Below are 23,051 nucleotides of genomic sequence, written 5' to 3'. Positions count from 1 at the left end.
TGGCACACTGATGGGAAGGGTTTCACAAAAGCCACCTTCCCTCTGCTCCACTCCGAAATCATTGCTATCTGAGGAGCTGGGTGTGTTAAGAAATCCACCAGTACAATACTAGGTGTGGCTTTTCTTTGCAACTGTAGTCTAAGCGATTTGCTTCTGAGATCTGAGAGCTTCCCATTTTGCTTTTTCTCTTGACAGTGCTGAAGCTATGCTTTTTTTGTACACACTAAGCCTCCTCTTAAAGAGAAGGCAGATCTCACAGTAGTGCAGATTTTACCTTGCACATAAGGTTTGATTTGCTTCTCTGTGGTTACATCAGATGTAATTTGGTTTGGTGGATATTATTTTGGTGACTGTTCTTTTTCAGAACTGTGTAATCATATGGAGGCAGCTTTTGATCTGTTTAGCGTATAATTAAGCTGTATCTATTGCTGTCTTTCTTCTACAGAATAAGCAAGTAAATGAACGAATGAAAACGTGCTGGGAAGAAACCAACTATTTTTTTTAACTGAGTGATAAACCCTGAGAAAAATCAGATGTAGAATTGAAGTGTTGATATAATTTCTAGTCTATCAGAATTAATCTCCTCCTCAAATCTTAGTGTACAAGATCCATGCAAACAAGCTAAGGAAAGATTAATTATTTTAAAATTGTTGTAGGACTTAGTGGGAAATACAGTAATTGTAGGGGTATAACTCCATAAGGCTGTGGAGTTGTATGTTTAATAAGCAGCTATTTAATTATACATTGTGTTGGGTATTTTAAAATATGCAATGTAATTACAGGGCTGCATACTAAAAGTAATCTTTAAACTGAGGAACCCATCTTAAGTTTCCCAAAGTTATTTTACTGCATTATTTGCCAACTCAAATTACTCTTTAACCAATAGTATAATCCAGTCTCAGCATTGTCCATGAAACCCCTGTGTATTTTAAAAATGGTATGTCCACATAACATATCCATTCCTCCTACTGGTTAAGCAGAAGTATCTTTCTGGAATTCAGATGAACATATATGTATGCAGGCATAAAAGCCCTACAAAAGTAGGAAATAAAAATAGTCTAAATCCCGTTCTTGATCACCTTATTTTTCTTTCTGTGCTCTTCTTATGGCACGAGCATGCTCTTGCAGGTGTCCAGTTACTGTGTCCTGAAGACTGATTCATATGACTCATCCAGTGTGTCTAAGAGACATCCACCTTATTGATGCAATTTCTCACATTTCTGCTGAAATTAAACAAGCACAGCTGCAGCTTGTCCTTTAAATATTCTTAAACTTGCTCTCTGTTCAGATTTTCTATGGATATAACTATTTGTAAGGTTTGGGTTTTGTCCTGTATTTTTCTGGAACAGTTATCTCTTGACAGAAAAAGAAAAGGGTGGTGGGGGCTGGGGAGTGGGTAAGTTTTACCATGGAGAAGGAAAAGTTTCTGTATGAGAGAGAAGTCTTGATACGCAATCTGTTTGCTGGGGGTGGAAAAAACAAACCAACAAGCTAGTAGTCAAATACTTATACATTTTCAAAAATAATAGTATGGCACACAGTATCAAATAACACAGGTAATGCTAGTACAAACTTTTAGTGTGGATCTTTGTATCAGTAGAGCTGATGTGTATATGTATATCCTGGTATAGCAATGTACTTGCATAGCCTTCCTATACTGGAATATGCTGTAATACCAGCATAAAGCACCTAATATCCATACATAGAATTTTATGGCATGCTATACCAGTTCAATTAAGTAGCTAAGTAGCATCACCTGTGCTGCCAAATTTGCACTAGTAGTCTTGTTCAAGGTACAGACAGAGCTGCAGTTAAAGACAAATCCTATTCATGTTGTCATTAGAGTAATTCTCCCTGAGGATTAATTAGAAGAACTATTATTTATTTTACAATTTTGGGTGATGCATTGAGATTTCATACTGAATAGCATTCATTCAAGTACTTGCAATCAAGGATCTCAATGTCTTTTCATAACATTTTCTTTTATTTTCATTGATCAGAGAAGGTCCTGAGGATGTTGAAAAGAAAAGTCTCTTTTGCCACCACCCCGCTTCTTTTACCACATACTGACTTTTCCAAGGTAAGCTTTGGCAACGTAAAGAATAAAAGATTACTCTTATCCTTGGTACCTTTTTCAAGCCACAGCCCAAGATAGAAAATTACTAGTTTCCTGTGTGATCTAAACTGCTAGCATTTACATTGGATTTTGTATTTCATATTTTTTGTATTTCTACTAGGGTGAAAGTGGTAAAGTTATGCTGTATATACTTGGCTTGTTGTCTGTCCTTGAAGTGGCAGATATCTTGGAGAAGAGACCACCCCCTAACCAAAGAATGATCTTTTCAATTCAGATTTTTTTTGAATCATAGTTTGTTGCACTGTTTTTATATTAATAAAAAAAAATCCCAATTATTACATGCATATATGATACAACAGCCTTGGTTTTGACTCAATGACACCAGAGAACAAATGCAGTAGCTCAAATGCCTTGTACTACCCTTCTCACAGTTCCTCATCTCCTGCACTGTGCAGGTAGTATTATTTTAAAAACAGATGGGAACTCGGGAGGTGTCTCTGATCTTTCACCTGTACTTTAAAAGAGAAACTGCATAGTTCTTATCTGAAAACCCCTGGTGATTTTTTAATGGATGCTCATTTAGGAACACTGAAAGAAAGAAATATTCTAATTGGTTTTGTTTTTCAGCTGAAGAGTAGTTTGTTTCTATGTTAAATGAAGTAGTGAAAACGAATAGTATGCCATCTGGCTAGCCTACCCGGGTACTTTACCAGGAGGTTTTCAGCTGTTCTCTCTGCCAGTTTTCAACTTCTTAAGTCCTATATTACTGATGTACTTTCTTTACCCAATTGTTCTTCCCTGTGTAGGAATTACCTTATTCCTTGAACTGAATCAGAGTTTTAAAAATCTGGCTCTCTTTTGCAAAGATTTTCCCTGTCTGTTGTTGCTATTACTTATCGTCTAAATTAGAAAATCTCTAGTGTTTCCAGCATTCACAGTAAATTAGTTATGCAGAGGAACAGGCCTCCATGTTAACTGTGAAGCTGATATTCTCAGGGGACAGGATAACATTGAATAGTCTTAATATGTACCAGTGAGCTCTCATTCTTAGAACAGATTGTGACTGGAAGGAAGGGTTTAGCTGCTTTTCAAGTGCTTGGAAAGATGTCATATGTTTTTCTTTAGATTACTTTTTTCTGCTTCAGTTTCTCAAAGGAAGAACATACTGCAAAAATATAAAAACATTTGACGTAGCTGGGAAGGTAATGATGTAAATATTTCATTAAAATAAAATATTTATTCCTGGTTTCCAACTTTCAGTATTATTTTTAGTATAAAACATAAATGTTTGTTCACAAGTCGTTTTGGAAAGAGCGGTGAATATATAAATGACAGCAGACTTGTGAAGACACATTCATATGACTGTCTGGTTATTCTGTTTGTTATTTACTATTTACTTTGAATGTGCACATACAACCCTAATCATAGCTCACAGATGTGCTTTCTGAGCATGATGTAGATAGATAATACAGAGAATTCCTTGTGCCAAACAGCTTACAAACTAAATCCACATCATGTTACTCAACATGCAGTCAGGAAATAGAAATGCTATCATGGAAATTAACTGACCTATCACACAGTACAAATAGCATAGTTATGTAGATTGAATGACTGGCAGATGCTGCATAAAGTGTATTCACATAAACAACTTACCAAATAATTTTGAATAACACAGAAAGGCATTCTCCCCAAGCTAAATTCATCAGATACTGAGCATTCTAGCTGTAGCTAGCAGACACAGGTTTATAAGAGGTATCCTTTAAGCCAGGGGTCCTCAGACTTTTTAAACAGGGGGCCAGCGTGCAGATGAAGTGGCAGGCAGTCATCTGCAGCTGCTTGGTTCCCCCCCCCCGCTGCAACCCCTGGCGGGGGGGCGGAGGGGGTGTCTGTAAATACCAGGGGCCCGATTGAGGACCCTGGGGGGCCGCATCCAGCCCGCAGGCCATAGTTTCAGGGCCCCTGCTTTAAGCATTTAAAAAGACAAGTGGGACACTTAACACACTTTTAAAACACCAAGAAACTGGAAAACTGGAGAAAATAAAAAAAGAGCAGTAAAGAGTTAACAGCAAACTGCAAAAAGCATCTCCAGTAACAAGGACTCCATCAAATATAGATGCAAGGTAAAAAAGAACAACAAAATAAATCATTGCCCTACTTAAAAAATAAAGATAGATTGGTTAGCAAGTAGCAGGGTGGCTAAGTAGTTGCTTTGTCTGGTTTTACAGGGGAGGCAGATGGAGATCTACTAAATCTGGGATTGTTTCCCCAGAGGCAGTAACAGGGAAGCTAGATACCTGGTTATAAAATGTCAAATTCCCTTAGAGGAACTGAAACTCAAGACACACATATAGCTGTGAGTTTTATATTGAGTAAAGAAATCAAAGAAGTTTCAAAAGTCTTTAAAAACCCACTTGATCCAGAAACAACTCTAAAGAACTCTTTTACTGGGGAAAAAAACAAAGAAACAAAAAACCAAACCACAAAACCAAAACAGGTGACAAACAAGGAACTGCATGCCAGTAGGAAAAAACTCTTACAGTCTTTTGAGGCAATGTTGTGAGAAAATACCAGGAAAATCTCAGTTTGATTAGGGACAGAGACATGGATTCAGGCATGGAAGATCATACTTCAGTCATCAGAGGGACTTTCTTCACCATACTTTTTCTATGCATGAAAGTTAGTGGCTAGATCTTTAGCTGTGTTTTAATAAAAACTCTGTTATTAGACATTGATTTTGAAGACCATAGAAATTAGTTGAAATTCTCAGAGGAAAAAAAAGCAAACGCATCTCAAATTTCTTCTTCACATCTACATGGTGACAAGGCTATTACTGTGTTGGAATGGGTAGAGTGCAAAGCAAACACAGAAGGCTGCCCATATTCAGTTAAAATCAAGAGAGTATGAGTTTAGAGAGTCTGGGCCAATTACCATGGGAAAGAAGACATGTTGAGGTAATAATTTAGAAACATTTCCCATTATGAGAAGAATTGGTACTTAATGGAGGGGAAATGTTGTACTAACTGTACCTGCAGTCTTGGTTTCTATGTCTGGTCTCCCATTTCTGAAGTCTTTTATTGAAACATTTCTCACCAAGGGTAACATCGATTAGGTTACTGGAGAAGTGAAACACTTAGGTTTATGCCCACAGAAGGAGATTTGTGATGTGCCTTGGAAGTACTTATTTTTGTTGTTCCTTACATTATTAGCCTTATGGGATCACCAAAAAGGCAAATCAACACTTGGCACATTAGGACACTAATTTTGTATTTTGCACAGACAACCAAAAAAACCCAAAACAAACAACAACCAACCAACCAAACAAAAAAAGCCTATATGCATACATCAAATGCCCTGTGGTGCTTAGAGGCAGCTTATCTTTGAAATGGACAATAATAAAAAATTATTGACCCTTCATTCTCATAGGAAGAACGACAGGCAAGTAGGCCTTATATAGAACAGACTAGTATGGAGAACTTGGCAGTTGCCTTGTTTTCTAGAGGAAAAAAGAAAAAGTTACTTGGATTTCTTGCATTATGTCTCTTACAGGTTTAATCACATCTGTGAGGGTGGCTTCAAGTCTCCCAGTGGTAACCTCGCCTCTAATCTAATACAAATTATCATCCAGCTTTAATATTACCATTGTCTTTAGCAGGAAACACTTCCCAGATCTTTGAATTTCCCTAACTGATTTTGGGTCACAGACAGCCCTGAGAGGTTTGCTTGCACACACCATTCTGCGTGGATCTACTCCTTCAGTGAAAAATTTGTGTCACACAACCCACTCCCAATGGTAGATGCTTTAAAAAATCCAAACCATCCAAGTTTATTTTGGTAGAATGAAATGTAAAGTTCTGGATAAATTGAAATGATAAAAAGCAATTCTAATTCACACTTGGCATGTCATCGTCTTACTCTGCATATTTTTACTTTACTCAGGATCGGATCCCAACTCTACCTGTTTTTATAAGTTGGTTTTTATGCAGTAGCTTTTCAGTAGAAATGCAGCAAATGGCAACCTCTCCTTTCCATGAGGTTCCTCAGAGTTTACAGACCTGTTATCTCTGTATAAGGTCTCCTTAGTTAAATGGTCTTGTTGCTCACACCACTTTTACAGTTGTCTTGATATTCTTCAGCTCCTAGGAAATAATAATTGTACAACAAATCTGTAATTTCATAACTTCTAGTGTGCTTTCAGAGTTAGAGAGAGATGAAATGTGAGATTTTGGTAATACAAATTTTTCACCTTTCCCACCTATACCGTCTTCTAGAGCACAGTGGAAGACTTAACTGAAATGCTTTATAAAGATGTTTACAGTTATGGGTTAAATGATGCTGTTTCTGATGAGAAAGTCCTTTCAATGACAGATCCAAGATACACTTTCACATAAAGTGTTCAAAACCATATACAATTATCTATCTGCCATTACATCTCTCTGTAGGGGGTTGATGGTTAGCATTCACTGAAATATAATTTCTTTTGTAAAAAGTAATTAATAAGCCTACTGAACAGTAATGTATTTGTTCTGAAGACTGTTATAGTATTCACAGGGGTTCTTAAACATTTTCATCTAAACAACAAATATGGTGCATGGTCATTGTAGACCACCTTTCAATTTGAGATTGAATAACATCTCTATAGCAACTACAACAACTGCTTACATAGGAAAATAATATTGTGTGAACGTAATATTCTTAGTTCTTTACAATAGGACTTAACAGTTGGACATGAAGAGAAAATTGCTTATGTGGTTTTTTTTCTGGTCCTGACATATTTTGAGATTTCTGAATGTATTTTGGAGACTGTTACACTAGATTACATGAAGTTTGTCTTGAAAAGGGCTACAAGATAGACAAAAGATAATCAAATATTAAAATGTTGGATGTTGCTAGTGTGTGATCATACGTGGATGTTCCTTTGCAAGATAATCTGACCCCAAATCCTGCCAGCCTGGGTTTTTTTTGGTTTTGGTTTGCCTTTTTTTTTTTTTTTTTTTTTTTGTGAGCTCAGTTACTGAAGAGGTTGTGTACACTCACAGTTCCTCTACCATTAGTCCAATGTTCCCACCTTAAGTGGCAGATTGTTCCTACTGTGTCATCTACTTGGTGTCTACAGATTCAGACAAACTCAGAATTTTTGGGAAAAAATAAATGTGTCCTGTTTTCAGCTTCTCTTTCTTTTTCTCTCTGTAGGAAACATCAGCAAATCTTTCAAAACCACTTAGTGATGCTTTGGAATTTAGATTTCTTTTGAGCAAGAAGTTTTTGGTAGGTAAAGCACCAGAAAAATGGCTATATTCATGTTTTCATGGGATGATTAATTCAAACTCTGAAAATTTCCTGTCTTGACTTATAAAAGAACTTATTGAATGTGAAACTGTAAACAAGGTATGATGCAATTCTTAATGGTATTAAGTAGCGCTTCTCTTCTCCAAAAGCTGAAATTAAAATACAGCAGTAAGAAGTTTTTCTCCAATCTTAAATGATCTTGTTTTCCTTTCCAGAGAAGAACAACAAATTAAGTACCACAGGGTTTACCCTATATGCATCATGGCATATTTGAACGATAACATTCAAATTATAAAAACTGATACTGTAAAAGTGTTTGTACTTACATTTGTACTGATTTTAATGTTTGTCATATATAATGTTTTCTAAGTACACTTAAAAAATTGATGCTTTTTAGTGTAGTGATTGTATTTAAGATACAGTTTTGTATAGTTTTACAAAACAGAACTTACTAGCAATGCCTACTGTTTTGCACTGCTCACAGGCAGGCTGACAAAGCCAAAGATTTGGGAGTCTTACCAGCCATTTCTTTAAATTTAGGAAATTTAACAGAGTTTAAAAAAAGCAGAGACCCTTGACCACCAGAAACTGAAGGGGGGCAAGAAAAGGAAGAGGGACGTTGTTTCAGCTAGGGTTTTTTTCTGTTGTTGTTGTTTGTTTGTGTTTGGGATATTTTTTTTGTGTTTTGAAAGCTGTTGCTTCCAGGACGTAGCTGTGGTGCTTCTGGCAGGGCAAGTCCCAGAGGAATCGGAAAATGCTGAGGCAACGGCGATCGGCCACCTCTGGGTTTGCCCAGGGAAAATAAACACGCTGTGCTGCCGGAGGAGGCTACTTCCAACAACTGCCGCTTTCGCCCTCTCTCGCTGAGAGACTCCCGGGGCCCCGCAGCGCGGCGAGGCCGGGGTAGCGGCCGGGCCCCCCGCCATCGCCCCGGGCCGGCCCCTCAGCGGCGGGCGGACGCTGCGGCAGCACCTCGGCGGCGGAGCGAGCGAGCCGAGGGCAGCGCTCACAACTTCAGGCGGTTCAGCCCTCACACAGACGCTGCTCTCGAACGCCCGGGAGCCGGCAGCGGGGCCCCGGCCCGCAGCGCTGTCACAGGCCGCCCGTCAGGGCGGGCGCGGCGACGACGCTTCCCCTCAGCCGGGTAAGAGACGCGGCCACAGGTGCAGCGGCTCCTCCCGCGCCCGGCGCGAGCGCGCGGGCTCCGCCCCCGCGGGCGACCCCCCAGCCCGCACGCGCCCCACCTGAGCCCGCCGAGGCGAGGCGGGGCGGTGCGGTGGTGGCGGGGAGGGCCACCGGGGCCGGGCGGACGCATGCGTCGGGACGGCGGCAGCGGGCGAGCCGCCGGGGTCCGGGAGTTGCGACGCGCTCGCCTCGGTCCCGCCGGAGCGGGGCTGCCGCGCCCGCCCGCGCCGCTTCCCTCCTTCCATCTCGCCGGTGGCTGAGGTAAGGGGCGGGCGGTGCCCCGGGGCTCGGCAGGTGCCGGCGGGGACCTTGCTCAATGTCACGGCGCGGCGGGTGGGCGCGGAGGAGCTGGGGCGAGCGCTCTGTGCCGGGGGTGCCCAGCCCGGCCACGGGGCACGGCCGTAGCCCGCGGTCAGAGCCCGCCCGGGCCGCGCGCGCCGCCGGGCAAACTTCGCCGGCGGGAAGCGGCGCCGCAGGTAGCGGCGGGGAGCGGCGGCGCGGCGGGCCCCGGGGCTTTATCGGCGCCTCTCGCAGCGGCGATTGTTTCCAGAAAAGATAAGGCGCCTCTAAATAGGTCAGGGTCTTCAGCAGTGCATGAGATTTGCGTAACAGTTCTCCTTACCTTGGAAAGGTGCGGGGCTTCTTTTCCTGGGTTTCGAGGCTACACGGAGCTGTTCTCAGTGCATACCCAGCGACTTTTTTTTTTTTTTTTTTTTTTTCTTAAGAAAAAGTTGCATGAGAATAACTTGGCTTTCTCGTTTCATAAATCACGACGACTTTGGGAAAGTAAATTTCTTCAGCAAAGGAGGCATTAACCCACATGGAGGAGTCATCCTTGATGAGCTAATTACCCATGATAAGCATAAGTGCTTGGCATAGCAAGCTTCATAATCACAAACCTGTGGAGGGTGGTGGCATGCTCGAAATGTTAAACTTTAAGTCCTGGTGACAGTATGTTTCAAAGCATATAAAGGAGAGGTGGATGCAAGGTTATCTGTGAGTACAGATGTGAAATTTTCTTGTTTCAGAGGAATTGTCAGACTGTTCATGTACATGTGAATGCTCATGTTTGTTTTCTGTTGATTTTTGATTCTTAAACGAACTAGAGAACTCTCTATGGGTTTTAAAACTTCTGGACGCTAGGTCTTTATTGTTAAGCTTGAATAGAAAAGTCTGTAAATGGAAAAGTTGGAGAAGTATGGCACTGTGAGCACTCAGAAGTTTAAATAAATCTTCAAAGCGAACACTCAACTGCAGCTAATTACTGCTTACAGGAGAAGGGAGATTATAGTTTTATTTCCCATCTTCTTTGCTGCTACTTCAGTGATGTCTTTTACAAAGTATAAAAACAAGGTGAAAACCAAGTCCTTTTTTATTGTCTGGAACCTGTAAGTTTTCTTATCTGAATGAAACGCAATATGATGTGGTAGCATAAAAACCTGAAGCTGATGGGGATGCGTCTGTGTGATTGCAATAGATGTAGATGAAACATTATTATTGCTGGTCCAGAATGAGAGGTAATGGTAGGGCACTGGTGAGACACCTAGGCTGGTGAATGCAGGGAGGATGTACTCTTTGAAGCTTCTGCCTCTCGTGGCAGCACTGTGCTCAACCAGTGGACGCAGCTGCCCCATGCCCTGTTACTTCAGTTCTGAAAAGGGGAAAAAGGTGTCTCTTTGCACAGTCCAGAGCTGACACTAGATGGATTTGAGTGGGTTATGCTGCTTCTCCTTTTCCAAATAAGCAATCTTGCTATTCCTTCCAACTCACCAGGTCAGTGGACTGCTTACAGGGAGGGACGAGGGTTTTCTTCTTTCTTGTTTTTTGGTTGCTAAGGTGTTTCTCCATGGCTGCAAACTTTTTTTCCTGGATTTTGTTCTCACCAGATGAATTTTCTGTACTTGAAACCTTTTCCAGTGAGCCTGGATTGATGTGACTGTGTGAACCCTTAAGGCAGAAGAGAAATTGGGACTTGCGGAATTGGTCATGTTACTAGCTTCTTTTTCTGTTGTTTGATTAAATAATCTTTGAGGTAGTAAGAAATTAGAAAGGAAACAGTCCTTACATGATATCTTCAATAAGTTACCAAGTTCCTGTGTCTTTTCCCCAATTAATAATACAATAGATGCTTGGTTAAACTTAAAATTATTAAGACAAACTAGCTGGTATGAAGAGATTGCACTGTCTTGCCTCTTTCCACACTAGCTGGAGCTGTCCATCACCCCTGTGCTTTGTCCGCACTGCGCACTTTCTCACCAGGGATGAATGTATTCACATCAGCATCAATCTCTCTTAACCAACTGTTCTCAGCTGTCTGCATCTTTTTTTCCTTCCTACTTGAGTGCAGTTGCTCAGGGATAAGGTGGTATAAAAGCAAGAAAAAGCCCTGTGGAAGATAATCTTTTGGGGGACTGTAGGCTTGTTAGTTAATTAGCCCCAAGATTTCTGACAGCAATGAGGATTACTGTATAAACCATGACATGCTTAACCATCATTGCAGTCTTTGCTCTTCAGGTTATCTCAAGGGACTGTGGTTTGAGAATATTTGCTTTAAGACTTCAAGAGTTTATGAAATGAGGCATTAATATTATTTTTAAAATGAACATATGGTACAGCTGTGGTAGTCTCCAGTCCTGAAACATTCATCAGGCTGTGGTGGGATGTAACAGAGTACAGAATTGGAGTGCAAGGTTCTGTCTAGTGTAGTGAAATACATTGCAAAACTTAGGTCATCTGTAGTTAATGGGAAGAAAAGATGACTTTGCAGCCTGCATAGCTTGTTTTCTGAAATTCTGCTATCATTTTGTTGTGTGCTTTAAAACCATTGAAATTCCTTGAATGTCAGCTTGTAGCAGAAAAATATCTTAGTCCTGTAACTTTCTAGTTTCACTTAGAAAATTGTAGTATGCAGTATACGTCATCCATCAAGATGATGCATGAATATCTTAACTGATGTGATCCTGTGTTACCTCTGATGCAGCGAAGGTAGAGGCACATGTTAAATGCTATAATATCCAATATCCTAGTTAACAAAGGGGGAGTTTATTCAAATCTGTAGACTGCATTTGCGTCTTTTAGCCTCAGGCCGATGAATGCACAGAGAGTTGAGGGAATTACAGTAACTTCACTCTCCTGTGTGATCGTAATATCCCTCTAGCTGGATAGGTTGGTAGATTTTACCAGATGCTCTGCTTGTTTAACTTTACAGATGCAGTTCAAATGTTGGTTGAAGAGCTATTTTCTATTGCTATTTTGCCCACAAGTGTGAAACGTACGGGTTCTTTTCAAAAGTAAAATTATTTTACTGTAGCTTCACAGAGTATGCAAAATCTTACCATAGGAAGTTTATGGTTTTCATTATTTAACAAATGACAATATTTAACAAATGACAATGTTTTTTGAAACAAAACATCTAAAATATTTTGCAAATTTGTCTTAAGGATTTTTAAATTTTTTTTTCACAAAATTGATCTGTTTTCTGATTTTTATGTAATTCACAGAGCAAACTGGGGAATTGTGACAAAAATTGTATCTGCACATTGCAGTCATTTGATGCCATTCTGTGTTGTTGAAGTCCTGTAAAACAATAACTAGTATTCTAAAATAGTTACATTCAGTGGAAGCATATATTATTAAGTAAGCATTGCTTAATTTATGGCACCAGTATTATGTTGGTAAAATTAACAAAATACTTGGTATTTTGTTTTGGTATACTGTGACTTTTAACAGTGGGAGGTCAGGGTCTTACTTTGTTTGCCAAAAAGACAGTCTTGTTTTCTTATGTCCTGCAATACATCACATTTCATGATGTTGAGCTAATATTTCTGAGAGTGATGAATCATATCCATTAACTTTCACAATTTTTTTGTGTTTCTTTTCTGGTTGAGTGTTCTCATCAGATCATCTGCAACAATTCTTTTAAATTTTCCAAAATGTAAAGCATAGAGCCTTAACACGTATGTTGTACATTTTGCATGCGACTGTGATTTTTCTTACGTATTAGCTAATGCCGACATTGCTTTCTATAAACATATTAATTGACATGTTAAAAATTAATTAGAGAACCTGAGCTGCCAAGGCGTGTAAAAATAGAAGCCTTGTAAACCAATCTAAGTATATCAGTGCAGTTCCAGTCCTTCACTTATCAATATTGCTACCTTACCAATGTGCTGCTGTTGAACTGCCAGATGGATCTTGTAATGACAGGTGGTGCTAATACACATCTAGGCATGTTAGAACTGTGCTGTTTTACATTATTGATGATTATTTGGATATGAACAAGTGAGGCTGTTATGAAAACATTGCTAAGACTTCATTCCTCAGTGAAATTATCCAGTAAGTCTTTGTTGACATCAGCCTTTTTTGGTGTTAAACATTTATAATAAGGAATTTAAGGCAGAGGGGTTAACTGGACATGAGAAGCTTTAGACACCTGAAGTTCTTTTCACCTTGCTTTATATACCTAAACTCTTTGATTACATAGCCTTCTCTGTTTGTGTTTCATATGTTTTAAAATGTCGAGTCTGCCTTGAACACAGAGACTGCACAAATAGGTTTTGGTTTACAGATAGGTGAAATGCACTTTCTTCTGTGGCAGAATGCAGGATCCGCGTAATTATGCATCGCAGTTTGCATTTTTCAAAACCTTTCCCTGGTGATTTTGCTGTGTGACAGGATGATGGGTTATGGCATTGGTAAAATGCTATGATTCTGGAATACGCTGGACAATGTTTCATTACTCTGAGCTTTCTATTTACAAATTGTTTGGTGCAGACATGCCAGTGCTGAAAGTATGGAGGACTTGGGGCACACCTGCAACAAAGTCATTCTGCATGTGAAGTAGGGCGGTCCTGTCTCCTACAGCTCACTGAATCTTTCCAAGAGATGTCTCACAAAGTTCAAAGCCAGTCCACTGTGTGATAGTATGACAATGTTCACCCCCTTACTTGCATCTGTATGGCAGGGAAGGCAATCCTTAGAAGGCTAAGGTAAGTCTTGCGCATAAAGGAAGACTATATAACTGCTTACTACAGGCAATAAAGAACAATTCTGTACCTACCTGAAATGATAGGGTTAAGGTCAGGAAAGCAAAGTAAAATTAACTGAGGTAAAGTTTCAATTACATTGTGACATTAAAACATACTTTATGTGCTGTGGTATTTTTATGGTCTGTGAGTTTTTGAGGGCATTCTGGGAACCAAAATGCTGCCATTCTACAACTACTGTCTTCTCATGCTGAGTCGTTCATAACCAATTTACTTGATGGTGGCTGTTGTAGTGCTGATTCGCAGCAGAGGATGCCACCTACTGAATCTTTAACACTACTCAGCATTACTAAACTTGAAAGTTCTAATGAGTTTATAGCATAAGTTGTTATGGCTGTAGGCTATGTTGTTCTCTCTATATATACTTGTGCAGGTACCAGGAAGTTAAACATATGGTGGGAGATTTTGTGTAACAGCTAGTGCTGTTGAGTTTTAATTTGACACTTCTCAGTACATCCCATTTAAATACAGTAGACTATCAGGTCTCCTTAGTCCGATTACAATTTGATACAATTTCAAAGATTAATTAGTTTAAGGGTCAGTGATGTGACAGGCAGAGTTAGTACAGTATGCTTCAAAATGGCAAGAGAGGCAAAAACCCTATAGTGTGATTTTTATGTAACTTGGGTTTGTTTGCATCTATCATAAATTTGAGCTTTAAAAGTAAGCTTGTTTTCCTAAACCAGGGAATAATATTTTTGAGCATAGAGACTCTTTGGGTATCATAGTAAACACTCTCAAAGTTCTTACTCTGCCCTATGCAGTGAGACTTCCAAAGAAGTTAGAGGAACCTGCTAATGGGATTTTATAATGGAAATGCTAATACAAGTTAGCAGAGGAGTACCTAGTCTCTATCTTTGCATGACTGCATATGACAAAAAATATTGCATAATCTTCCTTCCTTTAGCCACCTGCTAATAATTGCATGGTGAATCTTTGAACTGGAATTGCAAATGAAAGTGCCTAGATGCACTTAACTTTTCATTTAAAATGAGATTATTTAACACATATTACTAATTAAGAAACCCCCTTATAAGTCAGCATCAGAGCTTTACAGAAAAAGATTCTGCCATTTTCTATTTCTGCAGTCTGTTATCTGCAATGCAGGTGCAGTCTATGCCAAACAGATGCATATTTGTTAGATTTGTGGGGCCGGTACATAGTCAATACCATGTTTGATGCTTAACTTTGACCCTTATTCATCAGAGAAACAAGAATACCCATATTATAGACATTGAACAGCATTAAGACAACTTAAAAGCTGCAAAGTTAACTATTTGAAAATCAAGAAATGCCACAAAGTGTAGCCTATACAATCTTAACTGAGCCTGTTGGTGTGTATAATCATGATTCTGTGGTTTTTTTTTTTTTCCCTTCTGTGGGACTCTCACCAGGCTTTGTGCACAGGATAGGTAATGCTTGCTTATGACTCTTCCTGGATTTCTTGTGCGTGGCTTATCACTTGAATGTTAGTCTGAGAATGTGGGCTTTTTCACTGGTGTTCAACCTATGGTAGCTGTGTGCTTCACAAACAGTAAAAAAAAACAACAAAAGCCCCCCCCCCCCCCCAACAAACCCCCAAATTAATCTTTGCAACACTTCCATGACATAAATGAATGGCCTTCTCCTGACATAGCAGGGGTGCTTCATCACAGAGAGAGGTCTTCAGCAGTGTTAGATGCTCAGTTTGAGTCATGGGGACTGGTACATTAACACTTGGAATGATACAGTGCATGTTCACAGCAAAGCTTCTGTTGCCTTGAGTTGACAGCATGAGCATTCCGCAGTTCTCTAAACTAGAGCTTGCAGTTAGCAAGTTAGGCTCCCAGAAAAGGCATGTGCAATTAGTGATCGTGGAACCATTGATTTAACAACTTGCCTAGCATTACTAGAGGCTCTGTGGTAACAGATTCTGCACTGCAGCACTCAAGTGCCTTAACCTTGAGAGAATCTTTTTTTCTTGCAGTATCCTTCTTTTCTTCCAACTTCTACAGCAAATGAGGTAGGTTGTTGTTTTTTTTTTTTTCAAGGGGTAGCTGTTGTTATGGCTTACATTGATTTGACTCATGTCCAGTCTCTGAGGAGAGGGAAAACATGATCTTGTAATTTAAAGAGCCTACTAACTATTTTTAAAAAAAGCAAGTTATACAATTTGTAAATTCTGTCCTAAGGAATGATGGTAAATCTTGAATTGTTCACAGCTGCTTTTCAAATGTTTAGATTCAGAGCCTGGCTTCTGGATCTTATGGAATGATTAAGAAGTGAACTTCATACTATTGTGTGATACACCAGAAGGCTGCACTGCCAGTCAGTGAGACCTGGACAGGCTGAAGACTTGGGCAAAGGGGAACCTAACGAAGTTCAACAAAGGTGAGTGTAAGGTTCTCCACCTAGGGAGGAACAACCTCATACACCAGTATGGGCTAGGGGTTGACTTGCTGAAAGGCAGTTTTGCAGAGAAGGACCTGGGAGTTCTGGTGGGCAGCAAGTTGCCCATGAGCCAGCAGTGTGCCCTGGCGGCCAAGAAGGTCAGTGGGATCCTGGGCTGCATTAGGAGACGCGTGGCCAGCAGGGCAAGGGAGGTGATCCCCTCTGTTCTGGTCTGGTGAGGCTGCATCTGGAGTATTGTGTCTAGTTCTGGGCTCCCCAGTTCAGGAGAGGTGGGGAACTACTGGAAAGGGTCCAGTGGAGGGCTACGCAGATGATGAGGGGACTGGAGCATCTCCCTCATGAGGACAGGCTGAGAGAGCTGGGCCTGTTTAGCCTGGAGAAAAGAAGACTGAGAGGGGATCATATCAATGTCTACAATATCTTAAGGGTGAGTGTCAAGAGGATGGGGCCAGGCTTGTTGCAGTGGTGCCCAACGACAGGACAAGGGACAACGGGCACAAACTGCAACACAGGAACTTCCATCTGAACATGAGGAAGCAATTCTTTTCTTTGAGGGTGACAGAGCACCAGAACAGACTGCCCAAAGAGTCTGTGGAGTCTCCTTCTCTGCAGACATCCAAAACCCACCTGGGCACAATTCTGTGCAGCCTCCTCTAGGTGAACCTGCTTTAGCAGGGGGTTGGACTAGATGCTCTCCAGAGGTCCCTTCCAGCCCTGACCTTTCTGTGTTTCTACAGGGAATAGCATTAGAGGCTTCATACGCATTGTCTGAGTTTCACTGGTATTTGCTCAGATATCGTCAGATCACACTCTGGAGAACTTCAGCACATTCTTTTAGACGGGTGACATCGGAAGCAGCAGAACCTTGTTACAGACAGTTTTGGGCAACCAAAATGGAGCTATGGCACTCCTAGTCCCATAGGTAATATGAAGTATATGAAGTACTCTAACATATGGGTAGGCATGTTTGGTGCTGTTGCCTTATTCTATGTAGTATTAAACTGCTCCAAATTAATATCTCTTGTCTGCAAATGTATAAAATACATTTTGAAGACGAAAATTGCTCTTCTCAGACGTATCTGAGACTGCTGTAGCTTTACTGATCTAGATTTGAATAAGATATAAGTCCACTGTACTGGGAACCTCTTCTTTATTACAGGCAGGTAACACATGCTGTGGAGCAAGTGGTATTCCTGAAAGGCTAGACAAGAGCTGCCTACACTGTGGCAATTCCTTTCACTTTAAAACAGATTTGTGAAAACATTTCAAGTTAGATTATGAGGTCTTTTCTCAGCATGTGGGTTAGGCTCACCAACTTAAGAATGCTACAAAAATATCTTAAGAAACCATAGAATAGAGCTTTTCAAACTTCATCAAGCATCAAAGAAAGTTGCGTTGATGGTCAGTAATAACAAAAGTTGACAGAAATAATGTTAAAATTTGATTATATTGTCAACTTCTTAATTTGGTTATTTTGTAAACTGTGTTGCAGTGCCATATGTTAACTCTGTAAATTTGATGAGCCTCAATTGTCCCCTTCATAATTACAATTTATCATGTAACTCAGGATGGGGAGGAGAAAGTGAGAGGCAGACAGAACAGGAATACTATACTACTTGTTTTTAACTCTTTCAGTGAATTTGCATTAGCTAATATTTCTACATACAACTTTTGGGCAGCTTGTTGTTGCAGTTTTTAAACTGGAAAAACTTCTACCCTTGAAGGAACCCCATGGACATCTTTTATTTGTAGCTTTCTGATGCTTTTCATCTTGCTTTTTTAACTGTAAATTAGAATCTTGATCAAGTTTTTGTATCATAGTTTTGTAAGAAGGGATTTAAATTTTCTTCTCCATCCGTAAAGTGGACGTCTAGATCTTGAACAAAGATAGGAAAACGTCCTCCTCTTTCAGAGGAAAAGATTTATGCTAATCTTATTTGGTGATTTTTTTTTTTTTAAAAAAAGGCATACGCTGGCATTAAACCCTGATGACATGACACAGAAGGGCTGCAAGGAGTCTGTGGCCAACAGGAGTATGTGTGGCTTGTAATCTCTACATGCAACATTGTGGCTGCTTCCTGCCTCATGTGCTGTGCACAGTTATCAGAGGGTTATTTTACCATGTGGTTGTGATAATTATGGGAAATGTCGTGGGGAGTTAGGAGTCAACAGCATGTTTCGTGTTGAGGGTCTTGGCAGACTTGCTTTTGTATACTGCTACCATATAAATGTGTTTGTAATATTAACATGGTATTTTTTTATGAAATGGCTCTTGCTTCTATAGAACTGGAGATCACATTTATGTGACACTGTGTCAAAGTTTTGGATGTTTCTGATTATTTTTTTGACTACATTCCTGTCATTTATTGTTCTGTTGCTGTGCTGCTGCTTCCATCTTATGAGAACCCTCAGCTTCCTTTCATGTCAATGACTTGTTGCAAAAACCATATATATTTTAAAATTACTTGAGGTTGAATTAGCCGGCTTTGGGCCATGGAAATATTTTGTGTTGTTTGAAAGGATCATTTCATCTCTCATTTCTGAATGGGCTGGTTCTCTAAGACTGACATGAGTGCATTTTTTAAGCATTGTCGGAATCTCTAGAATGCTTGTTACTAGAATTTGTATTTTGTGTTTTTTCAAAAAGCAGAATTTAATTAACTTTTAGAAATATTTGGCAGTACTTTGAGTTAGTAGGATAGTGTGAAGATGAAAAACTCCCTTGAGATTGCTTGGGATCCTTTAGGTTTGAAGGTTGAAGAGAGTGAGTTGTGGCTTCCTGGGCTGACTGCAGGCAGCCCTGCCTGGCCCCTGCCGTTCCTCCACACCTGCCTTTCTTTTTGTCCCCTCAGGCAGCTTAATGCCTTGGCCTCTGGCCTTTCCTTCAGTAGTTGTATTTCTTGACTCTTCTGATTTCTTGACCCCTGCATTGGTTTGGTGAGCTTGGTATTTGACCTAGTTGTGTATCTGATCTACGTCCCCCTTCCTGATTGCAGTGTAGCTTTACAAATTGCAAGAGTGACCAGTAACTTGCTGGGATACTTGGGATGTCCAAGTAAAATGTGAATTTTCATGTGGATACTGCCCCATTTTTAATATAAATGTTTTTGAGCCCCTTTTTCAGTCAGTCAAGGCTGAAATAAAAGTATTTTTTTTAAATTTTACATATCTTCCCCCCCGCCCCCCCTTCAGTAGAAAAAAAGATGAATGCTCTTTATTTTTAAAGCTTAGTTGTCAAGCCTGTGTATGCATTCAGAGTAGAAAAACATGTGTTCTTCCCTGTTTTAGGGTATTTGGTAGGAAACCGAAGTTACAGAAATAAAATATAAGGCTACCATATAAGCACTTGACTTTTCCTTGAAGTTATATATTATTGAGACTGATGTATATAGTTAATAATCAGTCTGAGACTAATTTTCTTGCATTTGATGAATTGTTTTAGTAGCTACAATTATTGGGTCACTACAAAGGTGAAGAAGGAATAAGAATAAAACATGTCCATATTTCTATAAAAATCCTTTAGAGAAAAAGCTCTTGGAATTAGAGGATCATCCTCATGCTGTATTTTTACATGGCCTTGGCATAACAGGTTTCTCACCTACTAACAAATGCTGTAGGTGTCACAGTAATATTATTCATACTTAAAAGCCCTCTCGGGTTGTGAGAGTTATATATATTTCAGTTAACGTGTCTGTGTCGGATTTACCTCAGACCCTTCAAAGAAGATCTTTTACGACATAATTGCATCGACTGAGAAATCTGGTATCAGGAAATAGATTGGTTTTCTCAAGTGAGCTATACCTTATTGGCAAAGGAATTCTGTAAATAGCCTGAAGTGCTCACACTTAAGTCTAACTGCTAGATTTAGGTGTGTTTGATTAATGTTTTACCTTAGTGCATGTAGAGATTTCTTGGGTTGTGAATTTCTGTCTTCAGAAGCACGGGAGTTTGCTCTAACTGGTAAAAAAGATGACTGAATTCAGAGACAGTATAACAAGACTGGACTGCAACACGTGTGCAAGGCAGAGTTAAATCTGTTAGTAAAAAGAAAAAAAGGTGACTCAAGGTTTCACGGGTCTTCTGTGCTAGGAAAACAAATATTCATGTCTTTCAGGTAGGAGAAAATACTCATCTGCTTGAAATTTCTTTTAATATTTGAAAATATTTGATACAAAATATGGCCAATTTTAGAGCTGTCTGATATGCAATAATGCAAAATTATATGCTTAGCTGACCCTTTAATTAGCTCTCATTCTGTCTCACATGATTTATAACTCCATGACTCCTATGTAAAAATGATATATGACTTAATGAAGTGGAAAGCTAGAATGGGTTCACACCCCTAGTTGTTTAATGTTTTCCCCTAGCTAAGTGACTGGTGTGCTGGAGGAGAAGCAAGCAGCCATAAGCATCTTCTACTTCATTATGGCAAGGATGTAAAAGTCCATGTTGCTGAGACTTATGGCTGTTTGCTTCCTTGTCACATAGGCAATTCATTGGAGCAAGGAGGGCATGTGGCTCTTTTATAAAGCATAAAAATAACAGGTAAGAATAGAAATGCAGATGTAACCTTTGTTGCTCAAACTTAATGGATCTGTTTCACATATTTGGAATCTAGCTCTAACTTTTTCTTGATACTAGAGAAACAGTATTCCAGTGTGATTTAATTCCAAAAATGGGGTGGAAAACCCACAGCAGGGCAAGCTGTTTTGTTAGATAAGAGGTTTTGGGGAGAGATTTTCAAATGGCTGCTTTGACTACTTAAGTGACTTTTTTGAAGAAAGATGTAATTTTTTGCTGTATTACTCTTACACACCTGAAGCTTCTCTAGTTGTATTTCTGTTAGTTCCTGAATAGTTGTCTTTACATCATCGTTGATATGGTGGTTCTGATGTTCTTAACTACAATACTGTAAACTCAAATTAGTTAATTCTGGATTCTTAATAGTTTAAGTGGTCTTAGTGTGTCTTCTGGAGTGGAGAAGCAGGTATATCACAGAAGTTAACTGACTTCAGCCTTGTTTTGATCTCCAGAAATAATTTAATTTCTGTTTGGGGCAGCTGCTTTCAGTAATCGCTGGGGGGAGCCATCTGAAATACAGGAGTGAAACAAGAGGTCCTTTTTATTTTGCTGTTCAGGTGCGTAGTTTAATTTCAAGAATTACCACCTTTTGCCAAGAGTGCAGTAACATTACTGGTATACCTGGTTTTAGCATCTTGGACAGAAGTGCACACATTTAATTCTGAATCTGTTGTAATCTATAGGCATTCCCTACATATTCCAGCAAGTGTCCATTCCTTATCTAGTCTGTAGTACTATCTTTATGGAGACACCAAGGCTAGAGCCTTTTCTGGCTTGCATCTGAGAGTTTTTGTCTGTCCTGAGAGATCTGTAGGTTCATCCCACTACCACCCCTTTTGTGAAGCTTGGACTTCGTGCTATTAATCATCAAAGAACTGTGTGGTACCTTTGCAGTACATATGCAGTATGATACCATATATGTGAACTACTGAGTTTGTAAGTGAAGACTGTTACCTACTCCCGTGATGGGAAATATAGTTTCTGACATATGTTTTGGGGTTCACAGAGGGCAAGGTTTTGCTATTTCCAGATGTTTATTCATTAGGTATTAAGGATTTGTAGATTTTACAAGTTCTTCCTTCAAATTTCGGATCACTGTCATATTCATAAATACTTGTTCAATGTTGGTGGACTTTACAATATCTTCTGGAACGAGCCGTCTTTGGAATAGCTGGTCCAGGGATTTTTAGATATCTGGGAAAAAAATAGCAACACTCCTCTTTCAAGTGTCCTCCAGGCAGTGGCAGTGGGTCTAATTGTAAAAGTGAACTATGCGGGTCGTTGTTGTATTTGTATCTTCGGCTTCTGGGCATTGCACTCTCATCATTCTTTTAAATGTCAGTAGAGGAGAAACTGTGGCTTGCCATTTTACAATTGCAGTTTGTGCTTACTTCATGATTGGAGTTAAAATAACAGAAATATAGTATTCAAGGAACTATGCAACTTTCTGAGGTTGTGGCAGAGCTTGAGAAATTTGTGAAAAGCAAAGACTACTGCTCTTGGGAAGGTAGATCAGTCCTCTTAAACTCTGTATTTAGTGATATGTTAGCTTGTAATTCCAGTAGTGAATTATAGAAGGTTTCCCAGCACTTCTGAGATTGTTGCAACTTCTGGAAGATCTCAGGCAAGCTGTAGTTTCTGCTGGATATTTCAAGGCGGCTGTTTTGTAATACATAGTAGGGATCTTGCTCAAAGTACAAGGAACATCAACAGAGCCATTTCCATAGTAGAGTAAGGAGTATATGTACCATGTACCATTCATTGAATAATCCTGGAAGTAGTATTTGCCAGCATGGCAGGTTTCATAGTGCAATACCCTTCATGCCGTATGTGCAGTTGTAAAACAGAATTTTGGCAATGGTGGTAGTTCCTGATCCCCTGCATGTGTGTTAGTTTGCTCATCTGCTACAAGGTAGGCTGAGGTCACCTACTGAGAGTGGCTCTGTAGTGAATGAGGATACCATAAGAAAATGGACTTCCTAGTTTAGGTCATCAGCTAGGAAAGAGTTTTAGTTACCTGTGCTGAGGTATTGTAAATAAACATGTTTAGATTTGTGTAAGGTAATAGCTACAGATGCTATTAATAACATCCAGGATCCGAACTTTTCTTGTGGAATGTTTTATCCAATTCTTGGTAGGCTTATCCTGGCTTAATTGATCATATCCCAAGTTACATTTTAGAAGGTGATATGTTTTCTAGGGAGTCGGCAATTTTAATTACCATTTATTAATTTATATTAATTTTAATTTTTCTAGGTAAGAAATATATATGTTGGTGAATATGTGACTATAACTCTCAGCGTTAGCCTGTATCTTTACATATGAAGGTGTTTGCCTACTTGGTGTCACGACAAGGTTATTACTGATTACTCAATTGTTCTTGTTCCTGACTTCAGCATTTTTTGAGGTGCAGATACATTGTTGTACCTGGCTTCAATCATGCAAATGTATTTGTATCTGTGAGTCTTCCCTTTTCTAGGGATACT

At 39.6% G+C, this 23,051-nt stretch overlaps 1 protein-coding gene across 1 annotated transcript in view; it reads left to right on the top strand.

Annotated features, from left to right (window-relative positions):
• The first annotated feature begins 8,551 nt into the window (after positions 1 to 8,551).
• ZNF385B (zinc finger protein 385B) overlaps positions 8,552 to 23,051 on the top strand; it is a 168,577-nt gene continuing 154,077 nt past the window's right edge. The window contains exon 1 of the mRNA XM_040603330.1: positions 8,552 to 8,809. The gene's annotated coding sequence lies outside the window, so the exon portion shown is untranslated. The remainder of the gene's footprint in view (positions 8,810 to 23,051) is intronic.

Source organism: Falco naumanni, chromosome 8 (assembly GCF_017639655.2).
Source record: "Falco naumanni isolate bFalNau1 chromosome 8, bFalNau1.pat, whole genome shotgun sequence".
NCBI classification, from domain to species: Eukaryota; Metazoa; Chordata; class Aves; order Falconiformes; family Falconidae; genus Falco; species Falco naumanni.
The sequence above is the reverse complement of the archived record's forward strand: the minus strand, read 5'-3'. Positions and strand labels throughout refer to the sequence as shown.